Raw genomic sequence first — 24794 nt, forward strand, 5'->3', positions numbered from 1 at the left:
ACCCAAAGTGTCATGGTGAGCAAATACGTCCTATTTGGAGGTTGTTATGGGGATGGGACTTCCGTCAGACAGTTGGACCCGAATGTTGATATCAGATTCGTGGTATACTCCCAATTACCTTTCATTTGAGCCCTGTATTTCTATAGTCAACATACATGTACTGTTTGGGGGGAGTTTTGGGAGATGGGACGGCCACTTTGTGACTTGGCCCTAAAAATATATATCAGATTCGTGTTCTACTCTAAAATACCTCTTGTTTGAGTCCCATATTACAATGGTCCGCAAATGCGTCATATCCCAAACACTTGGTCGCACATTTTGATATCGTACCGGAAATCTGACGTTTCTGAAAATTAGGGTAAGGGGGAGGGTGCGCCCCCCTTTAGATATCAAAAAATTTAGTACCCTATTTTCAAATTTGCTGTGGCGGCTACAAATATTTTTAGGTGCAAAATATTTTTTGCATGAGTTTAGAGGACATATGGCATAAAAAAACAATAAACCCAAATGGGCATCTGGGATTTTGAATTTATGAACTTGAGAGGTTTTTATACCCACCACCGAAGGATGGGGGTATATTCATTTTGTCATTCCGTTTGCAACATATCGAAAAATCCATTTCCGACGCTATAAAGTATATACATTATTGATCAGAGTAGAAATGTAAGACGATCTAGCCATGTCCATCCGTCTGTCTGTTGAAATCACGCTACAGTCTTTAAAAATAGAGATATTGAGCTGAAACTTTGCAAAGATTCTTTTTTTTTTGTCCATAAGCAGGTTAATTTCGAAGATGGGCTATATCGGACTATATCTTGTTATAGCCCCCATATAGACCGATCCGCCGATTTAGGGTCTTAGGCCCATAAAAGCCACATCTATTATTCGATTGTGCTGAAATTTTGGAAAGTGAGTTGTGTTTACGCCCTTCAACATCCTTCTTCAATTTGGCCCAGATCGGTCCAGATTTGGATATAGTTGTCATATAGACCGATCTCTCGATTTAATGTCTTGCGACCATAACAGGCGCATTTGTTATTCGATGTGGTCGAAATTTGGGAAAAAGAGTTTTGTTAGGCCCTTCGATATCAGTCTTCAATTTGTCCAAGATCAGTCCAGATTTGGATATAGCTGACATATAGACCGATCTTTCGATTTAAGGTTTTTGGCCTATAAAAGGCGCATTTATTGTCCGATTTTGCCAAAATTTGGGACAGCGAGGTGCGTTAGGCCCCTTGACATTTATCTGCAATTTAGCACAGACCGGTCCAGATTTGGATATAGCTGTTATACAGACCGATCTTTCGATTTAAGGTTTTTGACCCATAAAAGGCGCATTTATTGTCGGATGTCGCCGAATTTTGGGACAGTGAATTAAGTTAAACCCCTCGACATGCTTCTGCAATATGGCACAGATCGGTCCAGATTTGGATATAGCTGCCATACAGACCATACAGACAGGTTTTGGGGCCATAAAAGGCGCAATTATTGTCCGATGTCGCCGAAATTTGAGACAGTGAGTTATGTTCAGCCCCTCTGCATATTTCTGCAATTTGACCTAGATCGATCAAGATTTGATTGATACAGTGAGTTCTGGTAAACCCCTACCTACTCCTATGAGATGTGGTCCAGATCGGGCAATATTAAGATATAGCTGCCATATACACCGACCTCTCGATCTCCCAATATAGGGTATTTAGGCTATAAAATATCTATTTATTACCCGATTTTGATGCAATTTGGCACAGTGAGTTCTGGAAGAGCCGTTCCCATTCCTGTCAAATGTGGTCCAGATCGGACCATATTTGGATATAGCTGCCAAATAGACCGATCTCCGATAAAGAGTTTTGAGACTTAAAAGGAACATTTTCATCAGATTTCGATGAAATTTTGAATGTTGTCCAGATTGGATATAGCTACCATATATATTGATCTTCTGATAAAAGGTGTTAAGGCCATAAAATGTCTACGTATTAGTCTACTCCTACCCATACCAGTCAAATGTGATCCAGATTGATTTATATTTGGATATAGCTGACATATGGACCAATCTCTCGATATAAAGTATTGAGCCCATAAAAGGAAAGTTTTTCATCCGATTTCGATGAAATTTGGCACATTGAGTTTTGGTAGATCTCTACACCTTGGTAGACCTCAAGACTCTATATCGGGAGATCGGTCTATATGGCAGCTATATACAAATATGGCCCGATCTGGCTAACATTCATCAAAAGGTGAAGAGGTCTACTAAAACTCATTGTGCCAAATTTTTCGAAATGGAACGAAGAAAGCTTCTTTTGTAGGCTCAAACTCTATATCGGTAGATCGGTCTGCATGGCACCTATATCAAGATTTCATCAAAATCGGGTAATAAATGGATATTTTATGGTCTTAATACCCAATATCGGCAGATAGTGCGTTTGGTCTATATAGCAAATATGGTCCGATATGAACCACATTTTACGTGAGTGGTGGCCAAGTGCCGAATTTCATCGAAATCGAATGAAAATGAGTAATTTTTTGCCTTAAGACTTTAAGTCGGGAGATCTGCTTTAAAGCGGCTATATATAGCAAAGGTCCGATTTTATGTGATCACAAGGTCAGGTTTTTATACAAGTTTTATGAAAAATTTCTTATATAGCCTATATATCTGCAAAATCATAAATACCCAGCATTTGGGTATGTATGGGTTAATACCAGCGTGTTCACCCAATTTACCGATGTCTACAAATAGGGTATAATTCGGTTAATTACCTGATATACATAGCTTCCATATAAATCGTTCTCTCCGGTTTGGCTGAAATTTTGTACAACGACTTCACCTATGATCTTCAACATACGTGCCACATATTCCCCGATACGGTCAACAATCTGATATACCTCCCACATGAACTGATCTCCCGATTTTACTTCTTGAGCCCCTATATGACGCAATTCTTATCCGATTTGTCTGAAATTTTGCACAATAACTTTGACTATGGTCTCCAACTTCCAAATCTAGAGATTCGATTCGTAACCGGATATAGCTCTAATATTGTAGAATGGTGGAGAGTATATAAGATTCAGCCTGCCCGAACTTAGCATGCTTTTTCTTTTCCTTATTTTTATTTTAACGGTTATTGACATTGTAACCTGATCAAATTCGTTAAAAGCTATTAGCTTTATTCGTCTCGTAATTTACGTCTCATAATATCTGCAACAATTCAGTTTTACTTTTCTACAAATGTTTCCACTCTTCATCATACACCCAAAATAATTCCAAGAAAATATTAATAAAATTATCAACACTCTTCATCGATTTCCATTCGGGAGATGGGAGACTCCTGGGAATACCAAAGAGCAGAAAATGGACAATACAGCCATCAAAGACCATACATAGTCTCACCTAAGGATACTCAATGCTAAATTGCCTTTTGTACCAATACACCAAAAGGATAAAGGGAAACATTTACATTACATTATTTAGGTTTTAACACGTTTACATTCCATGTCCATTTTGTGATGTTTTAGTTATGCTGCTGCTGTTGGTGTTGTCGTCGTATCCTCCAGTTGGTGATCAATCTTAAATTTTCACCGCTACTGTCAAAAATTTCTCCTCCCCAATATTGCCAACAGCAGCAGCATAGCAGCTCTTTTCACATCAGCCATACATCTAAGCAGTGGAGAGAATTGTGTGTGTCCCAGCGTGTGAAGGATATGCTCAGCTGGCCATCTAATATCCAGGAATTGCCCAAGTTGCCCGCATATCCTGCTGTGGCAATGTGGTGCTGGTGTTGATGCCAGTTGTTGACACTAACACTAAAAATTACTCTTTCAATAACTTCAAGGGTTTGGTATTGTAGATATTTTCCTTTGCTCGTCTTGACGTGGCTGAATTGAAAGTAAAAACCTTTAAATCCTTTGGGGATTTATTGTAGTTATTGAAGTACTTAAAAAAAAGGAGTTTGTTGCATTAAAGTGCCAGTAAGAAAATGTATCAAGAATTTAGAAAAACTAACAATTGACAATAAATGACTACATTTTTCCCATTTCTTTTATGGGTAGCTTAATCATATCGTTTAGTTCCTAAGCTGATCTTATAGGTTAGGTAAGGTGTAAGTGGCAGTCGTTTTTGTCCATTGCGATACCACAGGAACAGAAGAAGGAAGATGCCTTCTAGTTGCTACCGTTGAACCATCCAGATCGCTTTAAAAGGCCAACAACTTGCGAATGTTCACTTCATCTTAATCAAACAGGTTCTCAAACAAACGCGAACCTAAAGTGGAACTCCTTCTGACTGCCAGCGCGGGACATACATACAGAAGATGTTCTGTAGTCTCTTCCTCTTCGATGTCCTCACATCCACTGTAAAAGTTTTTACTGGCAACCTTCAGTATGTCAGCATGTTTTCCGATTAGACAGTGACCTGTCATGACGGACACATTGACTGAGACGTCTCTTATTGCCAGTGATAGCAAAGCAGTAGACCTCTTCAAGTCTAGATTAGCCCATTTTGTTTTGAAATGCTCAAAGTCCCCTCTTTGTGTCCATCTATCATAAGTAGCCCTTCGGGCCTGATCCTAAAAACTTAGCTTAGATGCCGCTAGAGGCATACCCATAGATTCCAGTTTCCCTGGAATGTCTAAGGTAGTTGCTAATCTCACAAGCTCATCCGCTTTACAATTCCCTGGGGTATCTCTGTGGCCCGGCACTCCGAAAAATTGAATCTAAAACTGTTCAGCCGTCTTGTTGAAAGATCTGCGATCAGATCTCCATCAGGCAGACATTAAATCCCTGGATTTAATGGCTGCCTGAGAAGATATTTATGCCAATCGTCGTTCTGACATTATATCTTAACCATTCCACTACTTCCTTAATTGCGAGGATCTCCGCTTGATACAAATTGCATTGGTCGGGTAAGCCTCAAATCCCACCTGGTCGTCTAGTTTTGAAACATCCGAATAGAAGTCTATGTGACTTCTATTACCAGGGATAGCCGAGTACCATTCGGTTCTATCAGGAACGGTGGTACAGTACTTTTTTTTATCAAAAAGCGGCTCACGTAGGATGTAATCTACACTGCCTGGAACATAGGACATTGTATCAAGGATAACACAGTATCCGCAGCCGCCACATGAGAAAACTCTCTTAGCCTCACGGCAGCAATGTCCAGAGGTATTAGATGTAGCTTTAAATTCAGTACATCAGATCGTCCCCAGTGAGGATGTGATGCACAAACAAGTCATTCTTTGGATCCGGCCGACTATTGAACAGTAGGTGGACATTGAAGCTCCGTCCACCAGATCACAACACTATATAGCATTATAGCTCTGACAACTGCAGTGTATACCCAGTGCATGACTCGCAGTCTAATCCCCCAACTTTTGCCAATGACTCTCTGGTGTAAGGTGTATAGAGCAAGAGTTGACTTCCTTGCCCTTTTCAAAATGTTGGACTTGAAGTTCAATTTCCTGTCCAGCAAAACACCCAGGTATTTTGCGCTTTCTGTAAATGGGACATTCTCTCCTTCCAAGGAGACGGGTGTCAGGGTGTAGGTTACTTGTATGTCCTGCTGAAAATAGCTACTTCTGTCTTGCGCATTTTTACACGTTTTCCTTCCAAAGACAATAATACATTGTAAAAGGCGATATTCCAAAGTAAAGGGTGATTTTTTTGAGGTTAGGATTTTCATGCATTAGTATTTGACAGATCACGTGGGATTTCAGACATGGTGTCAAAGAGAAAGATGCTCAGTATGCTTTGACATTTCATCATGAATAGACTTACTAACGAGCAACGCTTGCAAATCATTGAATTTTATTACCAAAATCAGTGTGAAAACGAACGAACGTCTGTAAAACCGCAGAGCCAAAACTCTCTACTTACAACAAAAAAATGAGTGTTAATACCAAACAACCCAATTTTGAAATTGACAATAAGAAATTGTTTAAAAATTACACTATTGGTCCCAAATACCTCATGATGTCAAGAACAGATAGTGAAGAAACTCTCATTAATGTGTCTCCTTTCTTAATTAAAAAAGTCATTGATAGTGTATGTGGAGAAATTGAAATGTGCAAAAAACTCAGAAGTGGCGATATTCTAATTAAAACAAAAACTGCAACTCAAGCCACAAAATTGTTCCAACTCATTTCTCTCACAAATGAAATAAAAGTCGAAGTGAAAGAACATAACTCTCTCAACTATTCCAAGGGAGTTATCTACTGTAATGATCTACGTGGAATCCCTGAGAATGAAATTCTAAATGAACTAAAAAAACAAAACGTAACCGAAGTTCAAAAAATTTTAAAAAAAAATGAAGACTCTCTCATCGAAACTGGTCTCATTATAATTACTTTTTCTCTACCCAATTTACCTGATGAAATTAATATTGGATATGAGTAAACGTGCGTGCGGCCTTATATTCCCTTGCCCATGAGGTGTCGTCAGTGTTTCCACTATGGACACCCAACAAAACGGTGTAAAAATAATAAAATTTGCATTAACTGTGGTGACATAGCTCACACACAAGAAAATGAACTCTGCCAAAACAACACTAAATGTATAAACTGCGATGAGAACAAATTAGATGATAAGTCCCACTCTGTGCTCAGTAAAAAATGCCCCGTTTTTCTAAAATTCAAAGAGATACAGGCCATTAAAACACTCGACAAAGTAGATCACAAAACTGCTCTCGCAACATACAAACAACGTCATCCAAATGACACTGTCTATTCCAAGGTTACAAGAAGCACTGTAAGCTATCACGATCTCCCAACTACTTCCAACAACAACACAAACTACGCAATGTGTGAAAATAAGAAGCAACAGCAGGCAAAACCATCAGACCCCGCACCACCGCAGCCTTTAGTGAATGCTCGCGACAAACCAACAACTGTCAACATACTGCCGAAGAACATATCGAAACGAACAAGAAATGAGCTCAAGAGCAAAAGTGCGGCTATCAACAATCCAAAAAAATTGTGCAAAAATTCAACGGAGAGTGACAACTTATCCGACGAGTAAAAGAACAACACTACAGTCAGTTGAGTCGATTGACGTCACTCGGGAGAGTCTGACTTGTTTTGCTTCCACTCAAGTCATCGGTGACTTGTTTTGGTCTCATCTCGAGTCATCGCTACCGTTTTGATTTCTCTCGACTCAACGTGGATACCAATTAGAAAAAACTCTTATACGTTGCTTCTATCTAACAGCTGCACTTTATTTTTTTTTCTCTTATTTAATATCATGGTACTTAAGTTACTCCAATGGAATATTAAAGGTTATTGCAACAACTATAATGAATTATTAACTTTAATAAAGAAGCACACACCCAATATTATTTCTCTTCAAGAAACTCACTTCAAAACTAAAAATAGCATACCAATACCAATAAATTTTTGTATCTATACATCAAATAATTCTGCAATACTAATCCATAAATCTATACAACATGAGTACATCGGAAGTTATGACCATTTGGACACAGTATGTGTTAAAATTGTCGCTAAATCAAATATCTACTTATACTCGACATATCTTAACCCGTCAAAAACCTTTACGATCAAGGACCTGGAACATCTATTCTCTTTCTCTTCTCATGACATGCTCATATCAGGAGATATGAATAGTTGGCATCCCCAGTGGGGATCTGCTAAGACCAATAAAAGAGGCAAAATTCTTTCAAAGTTTATTACCCAATCAAATCTAGCTATATTAAATGACGGTTCGCCGACTCATTTTTCTACTCACAAGACTTTCACCCATATAGATCTCACTTTAATTTCAGCATCACTATTAGTTCATGCTAACTGGCATATAGAGACTGATCTCTATGGTAGCGATCACTTCCCTATAGTGACGACGCTGTTTCAGGAAAAGTTGTCAGATAATGGGTTTCGACTTAAACCTTTATTTAATACAAGCAAGGCCAACTGGCCCCTTTTTCAGAGTCTTTCTGAGAAATTTTGCTTGGAAAGACAACGTAGTGAGAATATTAATAAAGAAGCTGCTAATATTCAAAAAATAATTTTGATGGCTTCTAACGAAGCAATTCCGCAATATCAAACCCCTAAGTATAGACCCTTTGTTCCATGGTGGAACAAGAAATTAGATAAATTGAAGCGAGAGAGAAATCATTTTTTAAATTTATTCAGAAGAAATATTACTGACGAGAACCTTGTCGCACATCGTAGGGCTAATGCAGTATACAAGAGGGAACTTAAACTTTCCAAGCAGAAATCAATAGATAAATTTACATCTGTGATTAACAATTCATATCCTACGGGCCAGATTTGGTCCAATATTAGACGTTTCTGCGGCGTTAAGCCGAAAACACCTATTCCATACATATCCGGCGATGACGGGATGATCTCAAATCCTACGGGAATTGCAAATAGATTTTGTTCATACTGGTCCCAGCTTTCAGAAGATTCTAATTTTCCGACGTTATTCCAATCGTTAAAGAGCCAATTTTTAGAGAACCCGAAACACTTAGTTCCTAGTAAAAATGCTAGTCTTATAGAGACTAACATAGATTTTTTAGAATTCACAATATCTCTTAACAAGCTTAAGGGCAAGACACCTGGAATCGATAGAATCAATTACAAAATGCTAAAACATCTTGATTTAAATACCAAGAAACGTATTGTGAGATTATACAACGACATCTTGAACACACAAATCCCACAGTTCTATAAAAACAGTCTTATAATCCCAGTACTAAAACCTAAAGGCGACAAAACTTCTGTTTCTTCTTATCGGCCTATATCTCTAAACATATGCTGCTCCAAAGTACTGGACAAAATTGTAGCCAATAGACTATGGTGGTTTATCTCTTCTAATAAGCTACTTAACAATAACCAATTTGGTTTTAAAAAAGGTAAAAGTATAGCAGATCCACTTTTACTTCTAGATTATATAATAAATAACTCCCTAAGAACAAGAAAACACATTTCTATAATATCACTTGACTTTTCAAAAGCTTTTGATAAGATTGGCTTACACACTATTCTCAATCAATTGGAGGAATGGGGTATCGGACCCAAAATTTTTAAATACATTAAGAACTACTTAACTAATAGGAAGATTAAAGTAAAAGTTGGAGCATACAGCTCCGAACTCAATAACCTTCACAATGGTATACCCCAGGGTTCACCCCTTTCTGTAGTTTTATTTCTAATCGCTTATAATAAGCTTTCAGAATTACTCGAATCAGACAAATCTCTGAAATTCTTATCCTACGCCGATGATTTTGTAATAATAAAGGAACTTAGCAGGCTGAACCAACCGATCATCGACCTTAACAATACGATATGCGCTATAGAAGACTGGTGTAACTATTCCGGAGCGGAACTGTCAATAGACAAATGTAAGCATCTCCACATTTGCAGAAAACGAAACTGCAGTCCAGTTCTAAACTGCAACAACTACTCTATATGTCCAGTGAACAAATTAAAAATACTTGGCATAACCTTCAACAGCAAGTACAAATGGGATTCCCACATAGAGGAATTAAGCACATCGCTCTCAAAAAGGCTTAACATTATTAAATGTTTGTCAAACAAAAACTATTCTTGCGATACCTCTACACTTATCACTATAACACGTTCTGTCATTGTTTCGAAAATCTCATATGGTATATATCTTTACGGATACACCTCCAAAGCCCTTCTCAATAAAATCAAAACTACATATAATTCTGCCGTGCGTTTATCGCTAGGTGCACACCGCACTACAAAAATTTTTAATTTACTATTCGAAGCTAACCTGAAGACTATTGAAGACTATAGAGATATTGCTACAGCCCAGCTGATTAAAACAATTTTATTTAATGATAAAACCCCCCTCATGCAAATGCTTAATAAAGCTTTGAAAACTAAGAAATTTTATAAAACAGACTCCGCTATTGGGCGTATTGTTTCCGCCTGTAAATCCTACAACCTACCTTTCAACTACCCCGCTCCCAAGACGAATAACCCTTATTGGAGGTTCAATCCAGCAACATTAGATACATCCCTACGAAAGTATTCAAAGGAGCATACAATCCCACATCTTTATGTAGCTGAATTTCAGAATATTTGCACCAAACTGCAGAACTATAGTTTCATTTTCACAGATGGTTCTAAAATTAACAATGTTACAAGTTATAGTCTAGTTACCGACAAGAGAATTATCAAGACATCTCTTCTTCCAGAATATAGCTCAGTTTTCTCGGCTGAAATAATCGCAATTCTTGAAGCTATCAAGTTCGCAAAGAGATCTAAAGGCAATTTTGCTATCGTCTCTGATTCATTATCTGCCTTGGACTCTATAGCGAACCACAACAGTACTGAGGTTTATTCCTCCATAATAAGAGATCTGCTGATCCAAGAAAATAGAAAAATCAAATTAATTTGGGTTCCAGGTCACTCTAATATTTTAGGAAACGAATTTGCTGATGCAGTAGCTAAACAAGCCAATAAAATGCCTCTTATATCCACCGCAAATACATCCCCAAATGATATAAAGAAACATATACAAAAAGATTTTTCATTAAAACAAATTGAGATATGGAACAGCTCCTCGCTTTGGTATAAGAATCTGAATAGAAATAAATTAAATCTGCATGACTATCTACACAAAGACCAATTACTGTCCAGGAGTGATCAAGTCAAAATTATAAGGCTAAGATTAGGTTACTGTCGTTTGACACATGACCAGGTCATTGACCGAACTTTAGATAAACACTGTCCGTTCTGTAGATCCAGTACTTCCGATACGACTCATATATTTTTATTCTGCCCACATATTAAATTGCTTATATCAAATTATTTTCCAAACAAAAGTTTATTGGAGATTCTTAGCAATATCAATGCCCCTTCAAACAAATTAGACTTAATTAATTTTCTTAAATCATGTAACCTATATAACCTTATTTAAATTCTCCCCTTTGTAAATACTCACATAATTCTCTTGAATTACGCAAAATTGGTAATATAACTTAATTTTTTTTTTCTCTTTAAATATTTATATAAATGTTCCGTTTAAATTTCCTATTATATAATGCTAATAAACTCTTACTTTTCTCAAGCTTAGGACCTATGTAGTCAGAGCTTGCATTATATTTGTAATTTAGTTATAAGTATAATTGTCAATAAATAAATAAAATAAAAAAAAAAATTTTAATAATTGTTATGAAATTGAAATTCCATTAAATTGTAACAGAAACCCCAATTGTTTATGTTAAAATAATTATTCAACAATTTTACGCATTTGTTGGGTTTAAAGGAAAACAAGAAAAAAAAAACACAAAAATACGAAGGTAACCGTTACCATTCATAGCTCTAACCTTTCACATCTCACGACTACAACAAAAGCCTACCTCTACAAACCCAGCCGATTATAACGCAATGAGGCAGAATATGTACTACATCCGAATATTGGACTTGTTTTCCTACTTCTGCTCTCTTTCATGTTTCGAGACCAGTAGCCAAATGGTAAAAAAACTGTAAAAATGTTTTATGCTTTAAAATAATGGTGTCATTAAATTGAATTGTTGATTGGAGGAAGGCAACAACGAGCGCAACACATAAATCTATAGGAGTTCATATGCAAGACCCTATGAGAGGCGTAAAATCCCCAACGCTGACTGCCTTGATTTACAGGGCATTTAAACATTTGTGGAATGCGCTGGTGCGGATTTCTCCATTCACACAAAACCGAGCGAGCAAGATTAGGTACCATATATCATGCTGAGCTTTATACCTTGATCGAAATGCCTTCATCCAGCCATCCATTCGAGCGTTCGTCCGTCCGTCTGCTCGTCCGTTTGCCCGTCATATATAACAAATCAAAATGGAATGATACATTTAAATACAAAAGAAAAGTTTATAGACAACGACAATAAACGGTCATTTAATGCTGTTAATGTGGTCAACCTGACATGGCCAACAAAAAATACTAACCAGCAAAAAAATGCGTACGAATGTGTTCCATTATTTTATTAACCGCAAATAGCTGCACGGACTGTGTGCGCAAATGATCTTGACAAGGTCATCGCACACAAACTAACACTCACCGCCGCATTGGATTGCCGGACGGACGCTACAGCTACATGCAGCGTCACTTTATGTGGGGTGTATATCCAGTATTTGTTAGCGATTTGTTGGCCTGCCTTCCTGTCTGTCTGCCTGTCTGGCTTGTTGTCTATAAGTCGCACTATCGCTCTTTGGTCTATAATCCTAAGTAATTAATCTGATCGCCAAGAAAAATAAGCAAATAAATGAGTAATGCAGTTCAGTTTTATTTGAAATTTGATAAAAAAAATTAAATTTAAATAACTTGGCTAACGGAATGCCATTTTGACATTAGTTACACTATACCAAGGCATGAATACATCCTCTACAATTAGTGGTATATCCAAAAAACTACTGATTTTATATCATATAGAAAATCATATTGCATATGTACATTAGACTGTCCCACATTATAAAAGGAATTTTTTTTACAAATAGAGAAGCGCATACCCCCCATTTCATTTCCTTTTTATCCCAGAAAGCAAAATTCAGAATTTTATGGCAATGGGTTAACGATAACCCGTGCCGACACAATATCCAAAATTGAATATGTTACTTTCTAAAGAGTCCAGTTGAGGAGCACGAATTTGATATTCATATTCGGGGCGATATGTCGGATGGGCCGTATCGCCCCCAAAACAACCCCATACTGAATTTATTTACTAGCCATGGCAATATAAGGCTCAAATAAAAGGTAATGGAAAGGTAGGGAAGACACAGTGGATCCGGCCCAGTCCAGCTAGTCAAAATATATTTTTGGCAATTTTGGGCCTAATTTTATTTAGGAGCAGAAATATGAAAATTTACCTCGGCTCCTACTCCGGACAAAGTGCTAAAAATTATTTAAAAAAAAATTAAATTCTAAAATTTTTGAAAATAAAAATACCCAGCAAAAACTTGGTAAGTTCATGCCATTATTTTTGGCATGTAAAATAACGGATAATTCATTATCCTTAGATTTACTAGCTGCTAGAATATAACGAGTAATCAACAGGAATACCATCTGTGTTACCGGTAGTACAAATGTCATTACATACAACATTCGATGGAGCTCAAGAATAAGCACTTATTTGTAATAATAGAAAAAAAATCATTATTAAAAACTTGGTAATGCTAAAAATGCCATTAAGAAACTGCGGCCAAAATTATCTCATTCCCTTGAGTGCTGTCCGTTACAAGGTTAAGCACAATGATAAGGGACCTCAAGATATATATCCGCTATATAGACCGATCTCCAGACTTAAAATCTTAAGGCAATAAATTGGTAAAATTTTCATCCAATTTCGATGATATTTGGCACAGTGAATTCTGGTAGACTCCGATCCATTTCTGTGAAATGCGGCTCAGATCGGCCTATTTTTGGGTGGTCGGTCTATAGCTGCCCTATAGACCGACCACCCGATCCCGGTATAGGGTATTGAGGCCATAAAAGATTCATTTATTACCCGAATTCGATGAAATTTGGCACAGTGTTTTCTGGAAGACCATGTTTGGATAAAGCTGCCATATAGACCGATCTCCCGATATAGAGTATTGAGCCCATAAAAAGAGCATTTTTCATCCGATTTTGATGAAATTTGAAACAGTGAGTTTTGACAGACCTCTACAGCTTTGTGTCGAATCACTTTCTAATAAAATTTTGAGAAATTAATAAAGATAAGCGTTTTATTTGTATATGGTCTATTCGAGGGAGTGGCCGAAAAAGTTTCTTCTGGTAACTCTATGCTCCTAAGGGCTTGGCTCCACTGATCTTATGTCATCATCGTAACTTGGAATTTTCCACGCTTCAATACATAATCCTAAAACTGTTTCAAAGTGTAATTAATTTAAATGGTAAATCGTTAATAATTCATTGATATGAGGTATCAGATAAGACTCCCCCTACCACCATTATTTGATACAGAAAAACACTGAACACTTTGCTGCTGGGCCAGCAAACTTTTTTTCGCCTATTGCAATTTTTTATTGATTTAACCTAAATTAATAACAAATTTAAATTTTGTTTAAAATTCGAAACATCGTTTGAAGTATCCCAGCATTGATTCAATGTTTTAGTGCTGAGCTCCCATTGAGAGTTTCATCGATGGTCCATGTTGATCGAGCATATGCGAGGGAAATTATTGTGACATTTTCTTTTGGGGAAAGCTCCCATCTGTTACCTGCAAATAAAAATATAAATAAGAAAGAAACAGATTAAAAAAGATTGAAACAATCGCTAGATTTATCGTGAAGATCAACATTGCAGGCGAAATTAAATCGAAATTTTTCTCAAGAAATTTCGATTTAATTTAATTTTAAATTATCCAGGAGTGAGGAAAGATGCCTTCTGCCAATAAGCAACAGGGTATACTTCTCTCATATCAATGAGTGCAGTCCGATTAAAGTTCAAGCTCAATCATAGGGGGTCCCGTTATGTAAGCCGAGTCCGAACGGTGTGTTGCATAGCGACACCACTTGGTAGAGAAGTTTTAACATGGTAGGATACCTCACAAGTATAGACAGCATTAGTAAGGCGATAGCCACCGCTGACAATTTATCTGATTTTCACGCCAGGTATCATATTGTCGGCACCGCCCGAATTGAACATTTCTTTACTTGTTGTTGTTTGGCGTTATGCCCCCGAAGGCGACCGCGGCGCAGAGGTTTGCATGCCCTCCTATGACGCCGAACGCCTGGGTTCAAATCCCGGCTTGAACATCATCAAAATATTCAGGGGTGGTTATCTCTTAATTAATGCCCGCAACATTTCTGTGGTATCCTGGCATGTTTAAACTTCTCTACCAAGTGGCGTCGCTATGCGGCACGCCGTTCGGACTCGGCATTAAAAAGGAGTCCCCTTATCATTGAGCTTAAACTTTAATCGGACTGCACTTATTGATATGAGAGAAGTATTCCCTGTTTCTTAGTGGAATGTCCATGGGAAATTTAGTAGTAGTAGTAGTATTTAAAAGTACACCTCAATCCACCCCCAGGATGGGGGCACAATAACTTCATCTGTACGTAGTAACACAACCCAAAATTATAATGGTATATGACCCTATACATTCTTGATCTTAATAATATTTTAAGTCTATCTAGGGGTATCCATCCGTCTGTCCGTCGAAAGCTAACATTTAGAGCTCGAAATTTTACACAAACACCTGTTATTAGTGTAGGTTGGTTGGGATTGTGCCAAGCCGGTCCATGTTAAGGTCCCACATAAACAGATCTCAAAATTTTACTTCATAAGCTGCTAAATATCGCAATTATCGACCGATTTAGATATATTAAGGGACCTAACACAGCTCACTGTGCCATATTTCATCAAAATCGGGGAGAAAATGCGATTTTTAGGGTATAAGACCTTACATCGATAGATCGGTCTATATGTGGGCTATATCAATATATAGTACGATATAGCCCATCTTCGAATTTAACTAGCTTATGAAAAAAAAAACAAGTAAAAGCATGGCCGAATCGTATATACCCTCCACCATGGATATGAGCCGTACTTACCATGGCTGTTAGGAGTTATAGAAAAAAAACACCTCCAAAATTGCAGGTAAATCAAGTAATAATTGCGCCCTCCAAAGGGTAAGAAGGTCAAAGTGGGAGATCGGTTTTTGTAGCAGCTATATCAGGTTATCAACCAATTTAGACCATACTTGGCACAGTTGATGGAAGTGGTATGACATGTGCAAAATTTCAACCAAAATGGATAAAAATAGCGCCGTCTAGGATGCAGGTTGGCAAATTGGTAGATTGATTAATTTGGCAGCGATATCAGGTTATCAACCGATTTAGACCATACTTGGCACAGTTGTTGAAAGTAATACCAAAACGGCATATATAAAATTTAAACAGATTGGATAAGAATTGCACCCTCAAGAAATATCCATTTCCGACCCTATAAAGTATATATATTCTTGATCGTCGCAAAAATCTAAGACGAACTAGCCATGTCCGTACGTCTGTCTGTTGAAATCACGCTACGGTCTTTAAAAATAGAGATATAGGGCTGAAAATTTGCACAGATACTTTTTTTGTCCATAGGCAGGGAGTTCGAAGGTGAGCCATATCGGATATGAATACAGCTTCCGACCGATCTCTCGATTTAATGTCTTGGGCCGATAAAAGACGCATTTATAATGCGATTTCGCTGAGATATGACACTGTGCCTTTTGTTAGGCTTTTCGACATCCTTGTCGTATATGGTTCAGATCGGTCTATATTTGGATATAGCTACCAAAAAGACCAATATTTAGTTCTACAAAATTGAACAATGATTAGGCAATTTTGGGCCTAATTTTATTTAGGAGCAGAAATATGAAAATTTACCTCGGCTCCTACTCCGGACAAAGTGCTAAAAATTATTTAAAAAAAAATTAAATTCTAAAATTTTTGAAAATAAAAATACCCAGCAAAAACTTGGTAAGTTCATGCCATTATTTTTGGCATGTAAAATAACGGATAATTCATTATCCTTAGATTTACTAGCTGCTAGAATATAACGAGTAATCAACAGGAATACCATCTGTGTTACCGGTAGTACAAATGTCATTACATACAACATTCGATGGAGCTCAAGAATAAGCACTTATTTGTAATAATAGAAAAAAAATCATTATTAAAAACTTGGTAATGCTAAAAATGCCATTAAGAAACTGCGGCCAAAATTATCTCATTCCCTTGAGTGCTGTCCGTTACAAGGTTAAGCACAATGATAAGGGACCTCAAGATATATATCCGCTATATAGACCGATCTCCAGACTTAAAATCTTAAGGCAATAAATTGGTAAAATTTTCATCCAATTTCGATGATATTTGGCACAGTGAATTCTGGTAGACTCCGATCCATTTCTGTGAAATGCGGCTCAGATCGGCCTATTTTTGGGTGGTCGGTCTATAGCTGCCCTATAGACCGACCACCCGATCCCGGTATAGGGTATTGAGGCCATAAAAGATTCATTTATTACCCGAATTCGATGAAATTTGGCACAGTGTTTTCTGGAAGACCATGTTTGGATAAAGCTGCCATATAGACCGATCTCCCGATATAGAGTATTGAGCCCATAAAAAGAGCATTTTTCATCCGATTTTGATGAAATTTGAAACAGTGAGTTTTGACAGACCTCTACAGCTTTGTGTCGAATCACTTTCTAATAAAATTTTGAGAAATTAATAAAGATAAGCGTTTTATTTGTATATGGTCTATTCGAGGGAGTGGCCGAAAAAGTTTCTTCTGGTAACTCTATGCTCCTAAGGGCTTGGCTCCACTGATCTTATGTCATCATCGTAACTTGGAATTTTCCACGCTTCAATACATAATCCTAAAACTGTTTCAAAGTGTAATTAATTTAAATGGTAAATCGTTAATAATTCATTGATATGAGGTATCAGATAAGACTCCCCCTACCACCATTATTTGATACAGAAAAACACTGAACACTTTGCTGCTGGGCCAGCAAACTTTTTTTCGCCTATTGCAATTTTTTATTGATTTAACCTAAATTAATAACAAATTTAAATTTTGTTTAAAATTCGAAACATCGTTTGAAGTATCCCAGCATTGATTCAATGTTTTAGTGCTGAGCTCCCATTGAGAGTTTCATCGATGGTCCATGTTGATCGAGCATATGCGAGGGAAATTATTGTGACATTTTCTTTTGGGGAAAGCTCCCATCTGTTACCTGCAAATAAAAATATAAATAAGAAAGAAACAGATTAAAAAAGATTGAAACAATCGCTAGATTTATCGTGAAGATCAACATTGCAGGCGAAATTAAATCGAAATTTTTCTCAAGAAATTTCGATTTAATTTAATTTTAAATTATCCAGGAGTGAGGAAAGATGCCTTCTGCCAATAAGCAACAGGGTATACTTCTCTCATATCAATGAGTGCAGTCCGATTAAAGTTCAAGCTCAATCATAGGGGGTCCCGTTATGTAAGCCGAGTCCGAACGGTGTGTTGCATAGCGACACCACTTGGTAGAGAAGTTTTAACATGGTAGGATACCTCACAAGTATAGACAGCATTAGTAAGGCGATAGCCACCGCTGACAATTTATCTGATTTTCACGCCAGGTATCATATTGTCGGCACCGCCCGAATTGAACATTTCTTTACTTGTTGTTGTTTGGCGTTATGCCCCCGAAGGCGACCGCGGCGCAGAGGTTTGCATGCCCTCCTATGACGCCGAACGCCTGGGTTCAAATCCCGGCTTGAACATCATCAAAATATTCAGGGGTGGTTATCTCTTAATTAATGCCCGCAACATTTCTGTGGTATCCTGGCATGTTTAAACTTCTCTACCAAGTGGCGTCGCTATGCGGCACGCCGTTCGGACTCGGCATTAAAAAGGAGTCCCCTTATCATTGAGCTTAAACTTTAATCGGACTGCACTTATTGATATGAGAGAAGTATTCCCTGTTTCTTAGTGGAATGTCCATGGGAAATTTAGTAGTAGTAGTAGTATTTAAAAGTACACCTCAATCCACCCCCAGGATGGGGGCACAATAACTTCATCTGTACGTAGTAACACAACCCAAAATTATAATGGTATATGACCCTATACATTCTTGATCTTAATAATATTTTAAGTCTATCTAGGGGTATCCATCCGTCTGTCCGTCGAAAGCTAACATTTAGAGCTCGAAATTTTACACAAACACCTGTTATTAGTGTAGGTTGGTTGGGATTGTGCCAAGCCGGTCCATGTTAAGGTCCCACATAAACAGATCTCAAAATTTTACTTCATAAGCTGCTAAATATCGCAATTATCGACCGATTTAGATATATTAAGGGACCTAACACAGCTCACTGTGCCATATTTCATCAAAATCGGGGAGAAAATGCGATTTTTAGGGTATAAGACCTTACATCGATAGATCGGTCTATATGTGGGCTATATCAATATATAGTACGATATAGCCCATCTTCGAATTTAACTAGCTTATGAAAAAAAAAACAAGTAAAAGCATGGCCGAATCGTATATACCCTCCACCATGGATATGAGCCGTACTTACCATGGCTGTTAGGAGTTATAGAAAAAAAACACCTCCAAAATTGCAGGTAAATCAAGTAATAATTGCGCCCTCCAAAGGGTAAGAAGGTCAAAGTGGGAGATCGGTTTTTGTAGCAGCTATATCAGGTTATCAACCAATTTAGACCATACTTGGCACAGTTGATGGAAGTGGTATGACATGTGCAAAATTTCAACCAAAATGGATAAAAATAGCGCCGTCTAGGATGCAGGTTGGCAAATTGGTAGATTGATTAATTTGGCAGCGATATCAGGTTATCAACCGATTTAGACCATACTTGGCACAGTTGTTGAAAGTAATACCAAAACGGCATATATAAAATTTAAACAGATTGGATAAGAATTGCACCCTCAAGAAATATCCATTTCCGACCCTATAAAGTATATATATTCTTGATCGTCGCAAAAATCTAAGACGAACTAGCCATGTCCGTACGTCTGTCTGTTGAAATCACGCTACGGTCTTTAAAAATAGAGATATAGGGCTGAAAATTTGCACAGATACTTTTTTTGTCCATAGGCAGGGAGTTCGAAGGTGAGCCATATCGGATATGAATACAGCTTCCGACCGATCTCTCGATTTAATGTCTTGGGCCGATAAAAGACGCATTTATAATGCGATTTCGCTGAGATATGACACTGTGCCTTTTGTTAGGCTTTTCGACATCCTTGTCGTATATGGTTCAGATCGGTCTATATTTGGATATAGCTACCAAAAAGACCAATATTTAGTTCTACAAAATTGAACAATGATTTGTTCTTATTAGACCACTCAATTTCCGTGCCGAATTTGGTCCAAATCGGACCATATTTCCATATAGCTGCTATGGGGGCATAATTTATGCATTATGACGAAAGATGGTTTGCATGTATACCCGAGTAGGTGTGTATCCAAAGTTCGACCCGCCCGAACTTAACGCATTTTACTTGTTAATTTTAGAATAGATTGTGCATATTGAAAAGGTTACCAAGTTCAATTTAATGTTGTAACACAATTCTTGCTCAAATTCTTACGAATTATATGCGCATCTATGTGGAAATTCAAACTCTTCCAAAATTTAGTTGGTTTTATCTCGATGTTATGACACACAAATATATTAACAGCCTTCCATGTTGCTCTAATGATTTTTGGGCGTACATATGGTGAAACTTTTAAATTTGTCAATTTCGGAGCTAACCATCCGCCCATCACTCTTTATCCATCACTGGTCTATATGCTTAAATACCTACCCTCTCTGTTTCTAGTAGAGAGACACAAGAGAATAATTATTAGTCCGGTAGACGTATAATCGTTTGCGTCTATCAAAACACTTTTGCCATTAAAAAGTTTTTAGTTAGCTAAAAAAAAAACTTCATAATAAAAGTATTTTGTTTCTCGTAAGAATATCACAAACGTTGTCTTTTTGTGTGTGCATTACATGTATGGTTCAAATCGGTCTATAAACTGTTTCTAAAACATCAGATTTGTCTCCTGAAAATGGGAAAGCTGACATTACTGCTGTTTCAGCAAACATAGGGCAGCTGTATTAGCAAACATTTGTTATTGCTATTTCAACTAAAAAAATCTGCTGTTTTAAGTACACAAGTCTGCTGGAAAAAAATTTGTATGCTTCTTTTTATGGTTGCCTGTTACTAGTTTTGATTACTTGCGCTAGTTCGCATTTTTTATTATTGCTTTACTAATATGACTGGCATGGCTTTTTGTATCTAAATTTAAAAAAAAAGTTATGGAATGTATAAATTCAGTGGTGATTATTAACATCCACTGAGTCACACATATACATATGTGTTCTATAATTCTTCTAACATCCCGTTCAAAATTAGGCAGCAGTCATTTTCAGCGAACAACAGATTGTAATAGCAAACAACAACTGTTGTAATAGCAGAGCTAATGCTGCAATAGCAGCAAAATTAACTATTTGTATTCAGCAGACAGTGTTTGCTATTTTCAGCAAACTTTCAGATTGTAACAGCAAACAACAACTGTTGTAATAGCAGAGCTAATGCTGCAATAGCAGCAAAATTAACTACTTATATTCAGCGGACAGTGTTTGCTATTTTCAGCAAACTTTTTTCTATGGGTATATCTCCCGATTTGAGATTTTTAGCCCCTGGAAGCCTCAATTGTTATCGGATTTGGTTGAATTTGTGCACATTACGTTCAACTTCCAATAACCATGACAAGTATGATCCATATCAGTCTATAACCTAATACAGCTCCCATATAGACCTAAATACCGAATTGAGGTCTTGAGTCGCGTGAAACCGCAATTGTTTGGTAAGTATGATTCAAAACGGCATATAAAGTGATATAGCTTTAATATAAACCTATCTCCTGACTAGTCTTCTAAGAAGCTAACAATTTTTCTTTTTTGATTTCGCAGAGATTTGGTAATTATGAATGATATGCACTTCAACTAAGTTCATTCATGTTTTTCAGTAGGATACGTCTCTAAACTAACAAATAAAGTGTAAGTACGTTTACACTGATCATTAAAATCTGTTTTATTGGCTCATATTTAGTTTTTCGGTTTTTAAACCGGTTGGTGTGAACCATTTATCACTATTTAATGAGCAGTGTGAATAGGGTTTATGTGCCAAATTTTAATATGAGCTGATCAATTTGAGCAATTTGCGATCTAAGCTGTTTACACAAATTAACCTGGACAGACTGACAGATAGACACAGCAAAGTCGAATCTAACAAGTAAAACGAAGTTGAGTTCAGCAGGGACGAACTTTGGATACCCACCACCTCTGGTATATATGTAAACCTTTCTTCATGCAAATGAAAAATGCAAATTTGCGCATGAACATTCCATTTAGGAACTGGGGAAAACTTCTCACAAATCAATGAGTGCTGTCCGATTCAATTTTAAGCTCAATGATAAGGGACCTCCTTTTTATAAACGAGTCCAAACGGCGTGCCGCAGAGTGACACCTCTCTGGGGAGAAGTTTTTACATGGCAAAGTAGCTCACAAATGTCGCCTGCATTAGGAGGGAATACCCACTGCTGAACAATTTCCTGATGTTCCTGTCAGGATTCGAACCCAGGCGACCAGCGTCATAGGAGGACATGCTAACCTCTGCGCTACGATGTCCTCCTTTCATCATAAGCCGATGAAAAATTCATAATTTATGCCCCATAGCAACTACATCGAAATATGGGTTAACTAGTGCAAGTCTGTTCAATTTTGTAGAACAAAATATTGGTCTTTTTGGCAGCTTTATCCAAATATAGACCGATCTGAGCCATATACGATACGGATGTCAAAAAGCCTAACATTAGACATTTTGTCAAATTTCAGCGAAATCGAATTATAAATGCGTCTTTTAAGGGGCCAAGACTTTAAATAGAGAGATTTGTCTATATGCCAGCTATATCCAAATATGAGCCGATCTAGACCAAATTGAAGAGGAACGTCGAAAGGCCTTACACAACTCACTGTCCCAAATTACGGCGAAATCGGGTTATAAAAGCGTCTTTTATGCGGCCAAAACTTTAAATCGACAGATCGGTCTATATGGCAGCCATATTCAAATCTGGACCGATCTAGGCCAAATTTAAGAAGGATGTCGAAGGCTAACACAACTCAATGTTTAAAATTTCGGCGACATAGGACAATAAATTCTCTTTTTAAAGGCTCAAAATCTTTAATCGAGAGATCGGTCTATATGGCAGCTTTATCCAAATCTGGACCGATCTAGGCCAAATTTAAGAAGGATGTCGAAGGGCTTAACACAACTCATTTACCAAAATTTTAGCAAAATCGGATAATATATGTGGCTTTGTAGGCCTAAGAACTTAGATCGGCTGATCGGTCTATATGAGGGCTATATTAGGATATACTCCGATATTGCCCTTCTTCAAGCTGTCTTTGGATTAAAAAAGGATCTGTGCAAAGTTTCAGCTCAATATTTCAATTTTTAAAGACTGTAGGGTGATCTCAACAAACAGACGGACAGATATGACTAGGACATGGTCGTCATCGATTTTTACGACGAAATATATATACTTTATGGGGTCGGAAATGTATATTTCGATGTGTTGTAAACGGAATGACAAAATGAATATACCCACATACTACGGCGGTGGGTATAAAAATGATGGGGTCATATATCAAGGTGTTACAAGCGGAACGACTAAATGGTGTTGGGTATGAAAACAATAATCGTAACCCAGCTTCAAACGATTTTTTAACGATTAACATATATATTGGTGTGTTGTAAATTAAATGAAAATATTATTGGGTTGCCCAAAAAGTAATTGCGGATTTTTTAAAAGAAAGTAAATGCATTTTTAATAAAACTTAGAATGAACTTTAATCAAATATACTTTTTTTACACTTTTTTTCTAAAGCAAGCTAAAAGTAACAGCTGATAACTGACAGAAGAAAGAATGCAATTACAGAGTCACAAGCTGTGAAAAAATTTGTCAACGCCGACTATATGAAAAATCCGCAATTACTTTTTGGGCAACCCAATAGTATCAATTTGCGTTTGCAGCTATGGCGACATTTAAAATATGTTGGTAAGAATGTTCCAAAAAACCAAAATTTATCTTTTGATCTTGGTGAACAAATAATTATATGTGTACAATTTCGTGACGAAAGGATATTAACGCTAACGGCAATTTTATAAAGAAATTTCAGATAGACGGCCAAGACTAAATGGCATCAGGAAGTGGTTCTTGGCCGATCCCTGAACTGCGTCACTGCCAGTAATGTTACAGGGTTACATTCATGATAAATACCATATAAATGGATTCAAGGAAGTAAAATCCTCAATCCATAGTATTTAGTAAATCGACATAATAATTCGTATATTGTTAACTGGTATGGAGAATATGCGTCTCTCAATTCGCTCAAAAAACAAAACAGTAACCAATATTTTTTGATTTGAATTTGCCGTATTTTGTATATAAAATGTCTATCACTTGCTTTGCATTATTAATTACCAAAATTCAACCGAATTTTCTAAAAAAGTCACATTCACATATACAATAAAAAAAATTATGCTCTTTCACTTTTTTCTTTTCATTTGATTATCATCAACAGCTTTCGATATCGATCCGGTTCATACCTTTGTGACAGTAAAACCAGTAACAAACTTGTGCGGGGAGTGATTAATAATCCATTTTCAGTTTATGCTGCCACTGGAAACATAGTTGGAGAAACAGAAGGGAGCTTTTTAATTTTGTCCTGTTTAGAATGACTGCATCATGGATGGTGGAGATGACGAAATTCCTTGTGGTGGTGGTGGTGGTGTTAATGAATGAAAAAAGTCCAAATATTGTAAATGTCCGGTAGGATATGATCAGGAACACCGCATAAAACTCTAAACAGTCTCAACACAAAACACTGAATGATATTGCAGGCCATGACAACCCATATTTATAGTGCCAACCATGACAGAGGATGAGAATCGAAGGAACTCAAACAATCTGCCGCTATTCAGTGAAATTGAGTAAAATTTAAATCAGATCAGCAGCAGAGGCTGCATCTTTCTCGACGCAATCTTGTTGACCAAGAGAAATACTTCAGAACTTAGGGAAGATGCATGCATGCCTGCATTGCTGTTGCAGCAAAGACAAGAAACAAAACTTACACGAAAGGGATAGTGGTTGTCTGATAATTGATAGGACAAGTTTCAAGTCCTATGCAAACTTATGGCAGCAGAGCAGGAGCAAGAACCGATGACGACGACGACCAGTGTCTGCCACAAAAAAAGGGTTTGT

The 24794-nt window shown here is 37.2% G+C and overlaps 1 long non-coding RNA gene across 1 annotated transcript; it reads right to left on the minus strand.

The window, feature by feature from the left end:
• Window positions 1-17460: 17460 nt before the first annotated feature.
• On the minus strand, window positions 17461-24485 carry LOC131995178 (uncharacterized). Its single transcript, XR_009397231.1, has 2 exons — window positions 24140-24485; window positions 17461-17704 (listed from the first exon to the last, which is right to left on the minus strand). It is a non-coding gene; the product is annotated as an uncharacterized LOC131995178 (long non-coding RNA).
• Window positions 24486-24794: the final 309 nt, after the last annotated feature.

The sequence above is a fragment of the Stomoxys calcitrans genome, chromosome 2, assembly GCF_963082655.1.
Source record: "Stomoxys calcitrans chromosome 2, idStoCalc2.1, whole genome shotgun sequence".
Taxonomy (NCBI): Eukaryota; Metazoa; Arthropoda; class Insecta; order Diptera; family Muscidae; genus Stomoxys; species Stomoxys calcitrans.